General features: G+C 37.2%; 1 pseudogene; it reads right to left on the bottom strand.

The window, feature by feature from the left end:
* Positions 1–2,783: 2,783 nt before the first annotated feature.
* On the bottom strand, positions 2,784–6,191 carry LOC131332175 (7-deoxyloganetin glucosyltransferase-like; annotated as a pseudogene).
* Between the last annotated feature and the right edge of the window lie 2,959 nt (positions 6,192–9,150).

The raw sequence follows: 9,150 nt of genomic DNA, 5'->3' as shown, positions 1-9,150 counted from the left end.
TTTCCCCCCTCCCCTGACACACCCCCCTCCCGACCCCACCCCTCTTTTCCCATTTTAATCCCAATACCTCCTGCCTTCCTTCTTTCCAGTTTAATCTTTCTTAATTTCTTTCTTTTTTCTTTCATTCTTTTTTTTTTTAATTTTCAGTTCTTTTCTTTATTTTTGTTCTTTTAACAAGCATCATAACACTCATTATTTAATTTCAGGGCTCTTTTAAGGTGTCTATTGAAAGATCTTGGAGCCAAAAATTTATTACGACTATTCAGGATAAAATGATCAGAAAAATAATATCTTTGTATCGATTCAAAATGATTGAAAATTGAAAGACTTATTTTTTTAACTATATTTTTTAATATATATATATATATGAAAAAAAAGAAAAAAAACAGTCAAATTAATTTTTAACTATATTTTTAATATATAAACGGTGTAAAAAAAAAGAGTTTCAATTTTCAATCCGTTTGAACTAGTACGAAGATGTTATTTTTCTGATCATTTAATCCTAAATAGTCGTAGTAAATTTTTGGCTCTAAGACCTTTCAACGAGCACTCTAAAACTCATTATTTAGTTTCAGGATTCTCTTAGGGTGTCTATTGAAAAGTCTTGGAGTTAAAATTTTATTATGACCATTTAGAATGAAATGATCAGAAAAATAACATCTTTGTACCGGTTCAAACGGATTCAAAATTAAAACTCTTATTTTTTTACACCATTTATATATGAAAAAATATAGTTAAAAATTAATCCGACGGTTTTTTTCCTTTTTTTCCCTATATATATATAGTTAAAAAAATAAGTATTTCAATTTTCAATCTGTTTGAACCGGTGCAAAGATGTTATTTTTCTTATCATTTCATCCTAAATGGTTGTAATAAATTTTTTGCTCCAAGGCCTTTCAATGGACACCTTAAGAGAGCTCTGAAACTAATGAGTCTTAGGATGCTTGTTGAAAGGCCTTAGAGCCAAAAATTTACTACGACCATTTAGGATTAAATGATCAAAAAAATAACATCGTCGTACCGGTTCAAACGGATTGAAAATTGAAACTCTTATTTTTTTACACCGTTTATATAATAAAAAATATAGTTAAAAATTAATCCGACTGTTTTTTTCCATATATATATATAGTTAAAAAAATAAGTTTTTCAATTTTCAATACGTTTGAATCGGTGTAAAGATGTTATTTTTCTGATCATTTCATTCTAAATGGTCATAATAAATTTTTGGCTTCAAGGCCTTTCAATGAACACCCTAAGAGAGCCCTGAAACTAAATAATGAGTCTTAGGGTACTCGTTGAAAGGCCTTAGAGTAAAAAATTCATTACGACCATTTAGAGTCAAAATAATCAAAAAAATACAATCTTTATCTCAGTTCAATTGAATTGAAAATTGGAGCAATTTATTTTTAAATTATATTTTTTAATATAGAAAGGGTGTATTTACAGAAATTAAATAAATAAGATAAAAGTAATTAAAATAAATAAATTAAAGGGGTACTTTAAGGAAGGGAGGGGGGCGGGGGTAATATGGGAAAACGGGTGTGGGGTCGGGGGGTGTGTGGTGTCAGGGGAGGGGGGAAAAGCAATTTACGAGTTTGACACTTGTGCCCGTTTTTTCTCATGCGAAATTTCATTCAAAGAATGTCTAGCAACAGTTACAAAAAGATTTCATCACAAAGATTGAAAAGAACCCGAACCACTATAGCCTGTGCGAGACTAGTTGCTCTATTAATACCAGAGGCCGGGGTACACGCGGTACATGTGCAAATTGGATTTTCACAACATTTTGTAAAAATGCTTTCCACGTAAAAAAAGAGAGACCTCAAATAGTGTCTCAAACAGCCCAATCAAGTTGGGTATAAAAATCAATTTCAATTTGATAAAACAGAGAGAGAGAGAATCTAACCATTTTTTGGTCGAAGCCTATATATCCTTGCAAATATCCATGAGAGAGTCAATAGGTTTTTTTTTTTTTTTTTTGTTTCCTCGGGTGCTGGCAATCGCAGAGATGGAAAGAGGAAACAATAACTATGTACAACAGTTATTTGCAGTTACATAGTGGAGCGGTTTGTGGGTGGACTTTTTACGCCTTTGTCCTTTCAGTTATTGAAGAAGAATGACATTTAACTTGTGAATAAAAGATTCTAGAAGAATAAATTTGGAAGATGAAAAATTGTGACACAAAATAGGAAACACCAAACTATTGCTCTCCCTTTATATATTAGAATAGATGTGTTGCGAAACAAGTCGAAGTCGAGTTCGGGGTAGTTCCAATCATAAGTGCGACTATATGGAACCCAAAAACTGGAAAGCTCAATCGAATAACTAACTGCTGATTTGAAATCAACAAAGGAAGGAGAAAACGAAAAACAAAAACAACATAACAGAAAAATAAAAACAAAGAGAAAGAGGAAAGCCGTTCCCTCTTCAGAGACTTTCGCCATCGAACTTCACCATCACTAGATCTGCCGCTTTCGATGTTTGAGCTGACTCCCAAGTCGCCCAAGCTGCAACATCTATGTCGGAGTCAATGTTGGGATGCCCGACGCCAGAAATGAAATGGTTTGGGGGATGGGCAAAGGATGAGACTGGAGAGGTGGGGGGACACTATTTGCTCATTTCCTGTGAGAATGACCCATTTCCAAGATCTCAAAAAACCAACTGATGTGAGAATGTCTCACTTCCATGCACCAACAAATTCCTCACTTGCAAAGAGCTGTTCATATTTTCTCATATGAGGATCTTAAGCAACGTTCATTCCAAAATCATAGGCATTTTCAGAATTATGAAAAATGAGGTCATATTCAATACTTATCAGATTACACAGACATACCAATATATAGAGTCTCAACCATCTCATGCTCATAATACGGATACATTGAATAGAATATTCTAGATGACTACCAAACAACACTCCAATACATCTATTGAGACATCTACAAAGATGAAACTCCACCCACTTTATTTTTCAGACATTTTCTCATAATAAAAATAGCACACTGACATTTAACAGCAATTATGTACTTTTGACTAGACAGAAAAAAAAAAGCCTCGAACAACTCGTGCCGAATCAGATATGGGAAATGCCTATAATATGGCAAGCTTAATTAGCTTCGGAATTTGGAGAGGAGCACCTCATTAACCAAGTTGTCAAAATTCACGTAAGATGATCCAGCTGGAGCGGTAACATCTTCAACAACCTTCTTCCATTCCATGGCTTTCGACTTCATCTTTTTACCGCTCTCTCCAACCATAAGCTCTCTCACGAGCCTCTCCACTTCCGCCCTCTTAACATCAGTTATCTCCAAGCCTAGTCCCCAATGCTTGCAAGCGAACCAACAGTTGGTGGTCTGTTCTGCATGAGCAGGCCAACATATCATCGGCACACCACCAATAATACTCTCAAGAAGAGAATTCCAACCACAATGGGTCAAGAACCCTCCAATGGATGGGTGACAGAGGATTTTCTCTTGAGGAGTCCAAGTTAACAACAGACCCCTTTCTTTGATTTCAGCATCAAATTCAGGTGGAAAAGCCGCGGATTCACCCAACACCAAATCGGGTCTAATAGCCCACATAAAATTTTGCTTGCCAACACCATCCAAATTCAAGCAGTTCTTGAGTGGTCATACGAGCCACGCTGCCAAAATTAACGTAAATAACTGACTTGGGTTCTTTCTTATCGAGCCAATCCAAACATTCTAAATCCTCTTTCCATAGATTCACTCCGATGGATTCCAATTCACTGTTCTGGGAGATTTGATTCTTCTCAAGTAACTGAAGAGGGCCTACTGCATATACTGGAGGAAACATTTTCGAAAGCGCGTCAAGAACTCCACGCTCCAAGTCTTCGATCGTGTTCAAAATTATTGCAGAACCTTTATAAGCTTTATCAGACTCGTTAATAGAGAAGTTAAGCATAATATCATCCGAGTTGGTGGTTCTAACAAAATTTGGGAGATCTCGCAAACGTATACCTTCCATAGCTGGTATAAAATCTACAATAGTGTCTAGATATCCATTCGTTAAACAACTCTGATCTGCAATCCATAGAAAAATGCCAAATTGGAACCAAAATCACACGCCAAAAGCCAATGTATCCAAAAATCACCCTCAAATAAAAGACTGCAAAAACTCATGTTGTTGCAAATGGGTTAAACAAACTTAACTGAACTGTTTTGGTTGGGTTTTTATGTTAGGGATTGAACTCGATTACCTCTCTGAGTAGCATGTCATGAACTATGAAGTAAGAAACAAATGAAAATCGAAACTTTGAGTGATGTTGTACAACAATTGTTGTAGTCAAGATATGGACGTTATAGCCTCTTACTAGCTATTTCAAACAAAACCAAGCTCCATTGTTCTTCCTAAACTGAACTAATTGGTGGATAACAACTTGACTTGTTTGATCATTACACACTCAGGTTAAAAAATTATGAATAGTTTTTGAATCCCAGTTGATAGCAGCACCTCCCAAAGTAACTAGAACCGGTCGCGGAATCATTGGCAAGAAACTGCTGAAATCGATTCTACAGCAATTTTTCAACAGTGGAATGTGTTTCTTTCAATCCTTCTGCTATAAAATTTCCCAACTCAAACACAATCCTAACTTAATGAATCTCAAACTTCAAGATCTTGTTGGGTTCCCTCCTTATGTCATTTTTGTGGAGCCCAATATTTTGTTAGCCCAATAATATTTTGTTTGGCCCAAAAGAGTTATATTTTTGTGGACTAATTTTTGGTGGAATATTCTACACATTGGTGGCACATGTTTGGCACATGATTTGTTGGGATCAGAAAAGCTTCTCCCGGAAGCTTTATCTTTTGGTTCTCCTGGAAAGGAAAAAAAGGCAGTGGGTTTTGTTGTTCACCTGGAAAAAGAAAAACGAGAGCTAGTGCACTGTGGTGTTAGTGTGTTTCGGTGGTCAAGAAAGAAATCTGGGGCAGCCATTTACTCTCTGTTCTGACGCATTATTCTCGGCAGGTTGCATCAATTTTTGGGGCTGTTTTGTGCTCTGTTCTCAGCTCTCTGTTCAGCAGATTTTGGAGGATTTTGGTTCATCAATATTGGTGAGGTATTTCCTCTTTATTGTTGAAGCTTGTTGTTGATATTTGTTGGATACACCTTAGGGTGTTTGTGAGATCTTGAATCTCTTGTAAACCCATTTGTAAGGACCTTTGTTGATAGTAGAATCGGACTCCAGTCCCGTGGACGTACCTCACCCTTTGGAAGAACCACATAAAATTCCTTGTGTTTGTTTGGTTTGTGGTTTGGGCATTTTGATTACGTTCGCTGCATTTATTTTATTTCCTTCGTGATTTACTCGTGAGAAATTCCGCATATTTTTCTCTAACAGATCTCAACTTCAATTATTGAGAAAACAACTCAACCCCTATTCCACCTCCAAAGTCATAAACAGCATTGTTAAATTCTCCAATTTCAAGAAATTGTGTACAATGTCTTTACAGGTCCAAACAAGAGCAGATCAAAACAAAACCTTGAGCATTAGAGGTTTGTTCGATCGTTAAATTCAGAATTTTGTGATTACTTGTGTGCAAGTTGATCTGGACACCCAGTTATAAAAAATATCCCAACCAAAACCACTGAAACATATTGTTAAAGAAATTGGAAACTCTTAGCAAATAGTCTTTACCTTTAAGTGGCGTGAGACCCTTCTCCACGAGTGTACGAAAATAAGAGTAGCACAAGAACCCACAAGCACTCGGGGTCCAGAAAAGCGCACAGGGGACATCCAGCTCTTTCGCGACCTTAAGAGGAAAACTCATGACTCCATCGCATACTATGCACGTGATCGGAGGCACGTCGGCCGACGATCTGAGATCTTCGACCAGCTGTCTGAAGAAGGGTAGTGGTGTGTCCCTCGAGAGGGCTTCGCAGTGGACTAGTGGGTCCTGGAGTCTGTCTTCTTCATGGACCGGGAGGCCCTCGGAGATGGCGGCAAAGCGGAAGCTGGGGAGGCCGTCCAGGGCGGCGGAGCCGCAGGCGCGGAGGAGCCGCTGTTTGTTGAATTCGTTGATGACGAAGGTGATGAAGAAGCCCTTTTGGTAGAGGAGTTTGGCCACTTTGAGCATTGGGTTCATGTGGCCTTGTGCTGGGTGTGGCACTATCACTGCGTGTGGTTTCCCCATTGCGCGCGCTCTCTCTCTCTCTCTCTCTTCTCTAATTGGCTTGGATCTCTTTCTTTAAACTGGATTTATATGATCTTGGAACTTGGAAGGGTCGCCATTAAACAAACGATTTTCGAATGACAAAATTATCCCCACGGAGGTTTCACAAGCGCGGATAAATTAAAAAAAATGGTTTCACATGCGAAAAAAGACGGACTATATTTTTCATTCGTCATTGATGACGTGTAACCAAAGAAATTAGGGAAATTCTGGAACCTAAGGAAGAAGCAAAAATTGTTAAAATTAATGCATTGTCGTCTTACAGTATTTTATTGTGTTTGGGCTAAATGTTATTTTATAAGGGGCTACATTATCTTCTTTTTGTAATAGGGCTCTTTTGTTTGCTAAAGTCCAAGTTTGTTTTTATGTGTAAGAGCATCTTCAATTAGGGCTGTAAATGAACTGAGCCATTCGCGAACTGTTCGAGGCTCGGTTCGGTAAGAGCTCGTTTGAGTTCGATTCATCTGCTAAACGAAGTGAACCTAAACCTCAATTCTAGGCTCGTTCCGTAAATGAGCCGAACCTAAGCCTAACGGTATTCGGCTCGGTTAGGTTCGCGAACCTATACTTAAATTTAATTAATAATTCAATAGGGGTCTATTTGTAAATGTAAAAAATTTTAAGGTTGTATATATAATTCAATACTTATTTTTCTCCCAAATTCTATACGATCAATGAGAGAGTTTGAGTTCGCTTGAGTTTAATGAGCTGAGCCGAATCAAACCTGAGTCTTGACGAGCTCAATTCGAGCTTAGATTCGACTCGGCTCAATTCATTTGAGTTTAACAAGCCAAACTCGAGCCAAGATGTTCAAGTTCAAATTGAACCCAAGCCGAATTCGAGCCGAACTCGAGCCAGACTAGTATCTTAACGAACCCAATCGAGCCGAACCCGAGCCTTGAAAAATTTTAACGAACCGAACTCGAGCCAAGTTGTTCAAGCTCGAATCGAACTTGAGCCAAACCAGAGCTGAACTCATACCTTAACGAACCTAAGCCGAACTTAACAGGGTTCGGCTCGATTCGGTTCGTTTACAGCCCTGTCTCCAATCCATTCCTCTCTCTTTTTCTATTTTGGAGATTCAAAAAAATATATTCTACCCAAAAATAATTTTGGAGAATCAACAACTCCAACCCAATTCTCCATTTTTCACCTCCAAAACTCCCCCCCAATTCTTTCCACCTTTATTTTTTGATATTGTTTTGTTTTTTTCTCATTTCAACTCATTATTCAAACCAATACAATAATAGGATAGTGTAAATGAGAAAAAATAATATTACGAGTTCAAATGGTTTAAAATTATATTTGATGTTATTTCAAAATGCATTTACATATACTCAATATTAGACTCATTTTGAAGGTATTATTATTGTCTTTTCAATAATACCAATTTTGTAGAAAAAAGATGCGTAATGTAAAAATTATATATGTAATGGGCGAAATTCTAACAAAAAAAGTAAATAAAATATTAGTGAAAGAGAGAAATGGAGATGGATCTCCATTTGGAAGGTGATTCTCCAAATATGGAGAATGAGAATTGAATCTCCAAAATGAAGATCCCAAATGGAGATGGATTAGAGGGCATAGATTCTCCAAAATGGAGTTTTGATGCCCAAATGGAGATGAATTAAAAATGCTCTAAGACTACCCTAATATTTAAAAGGTGATGTGATATGAAAAAGTAAGAGAGCTGCCCCTTTTGTTTTCGGAAAGGAGATACAGAGAGACACCTCTCTCTCTTCTCCCCGGTTTTGCTGTTTACTGCTGCCGTGTTTGAGCAGCCCCGTCTGCCCCCATTTTCTTGATTCTTCCTCCACTAAAATCAAATATAGGCAAGGGAAAACCCAACAAAAATGAGGGTTGTTTCCCTTGCTTAACAAGTTGTGAATCAAAATTTTTTGGTTTTGTCTTTATTCAAATATTTTCGTTTTTGTTAGTTTTACATCAAATTTTTATCTAATATTGATTCGTCTTAATATGAGGAAACGAAAAAATAAAATTTATGTTTTTTACGCAAACGTTTTGGAAAATATCTAAAGAAAAACTTAAAAAGACAATTGTTTGAACTTTCTGTTGTATGTTTCAAAAACTACTTGTGTGAAACACAATTTTTTATTTCTCTCCTGTGAAAACGAACTAATAATACACAAAATTTTTGCAAAAAACTAACAAAAGCAAAAGGAATTAACTAAGAACAAAACCAAAAAGTTGTGGTCTAAAACTTGTTGACTAGTGGAAACATCACCCATACAATTATTTGTCATGGAAGCGAGAAATTTTGCATTGCTGGCAAGGGCAAAGTTGAGCATGAATTCAGGGCTGACCTTGGGCATAGGCCCACCAGGGCGCCTTGAGCATGAATTCAGGGCGCCTTGAGCCTCCCGTTTTCAGCCCAACTGTAGAGCTCCAAAATCTTGGAATATATTAAATATTATATACATACAAATTTCTACAAACCCGCAAGTGTAGCTCTAGTGGTGAGTTCTTTGCTCTCTTACCATAAGGTCGCGAGTTTGATCCGCACTCCTTTCTTTACCGCGGACAATTGTTCAAGTTTTACCAAAAAAATGCTTTAAGGCAGCCTTTTCAGGACTCGAACACGCAACTTACGGGTCTAAAACAATAAAACTCATTCTTCAAGCACCTGCCATTGGGCCACAGGTACATTAAAATTTTTTTTATCGAACAATTAATATATATAAAAAAGATGGGAGACCTCATTTTTAACATTGTCTAGAGCCTTGAAAATCTCAAGGCCGGACCTGCACGAATCTGCCACACATTCGTGCTCAACCTCGCTCAATGGGCGTTGAATATGTTTTCCATGAAAGAATATTTAAATTTTGAAATTGCAAAAGCGTGGACTCTTTTGAGCAGAATTACAAAAATACCCCTATTCATTTTTGAGCAATGCTGAGATCATACCTTGCAGACGTGATACACTTCTCTCACTAACATCTA

Source organism: Rhododendron vialii, chromosome 7a (genome assembly GCF_030253575.1).
Source record: "Rhododendron vialii isolate Sample 1 chromosome 7a, ASM3025357v1".
NCBI classification, from domain to species: Eukaryota; Viridiplantae; Streptophyta; class Magnoliopsida; order Ericales; family Ericaceae; genus Rhododendron; species Rhododendron vialii.
This window is presented reverse-complemented; position numbering and strand designations above follow the sequence as displayed.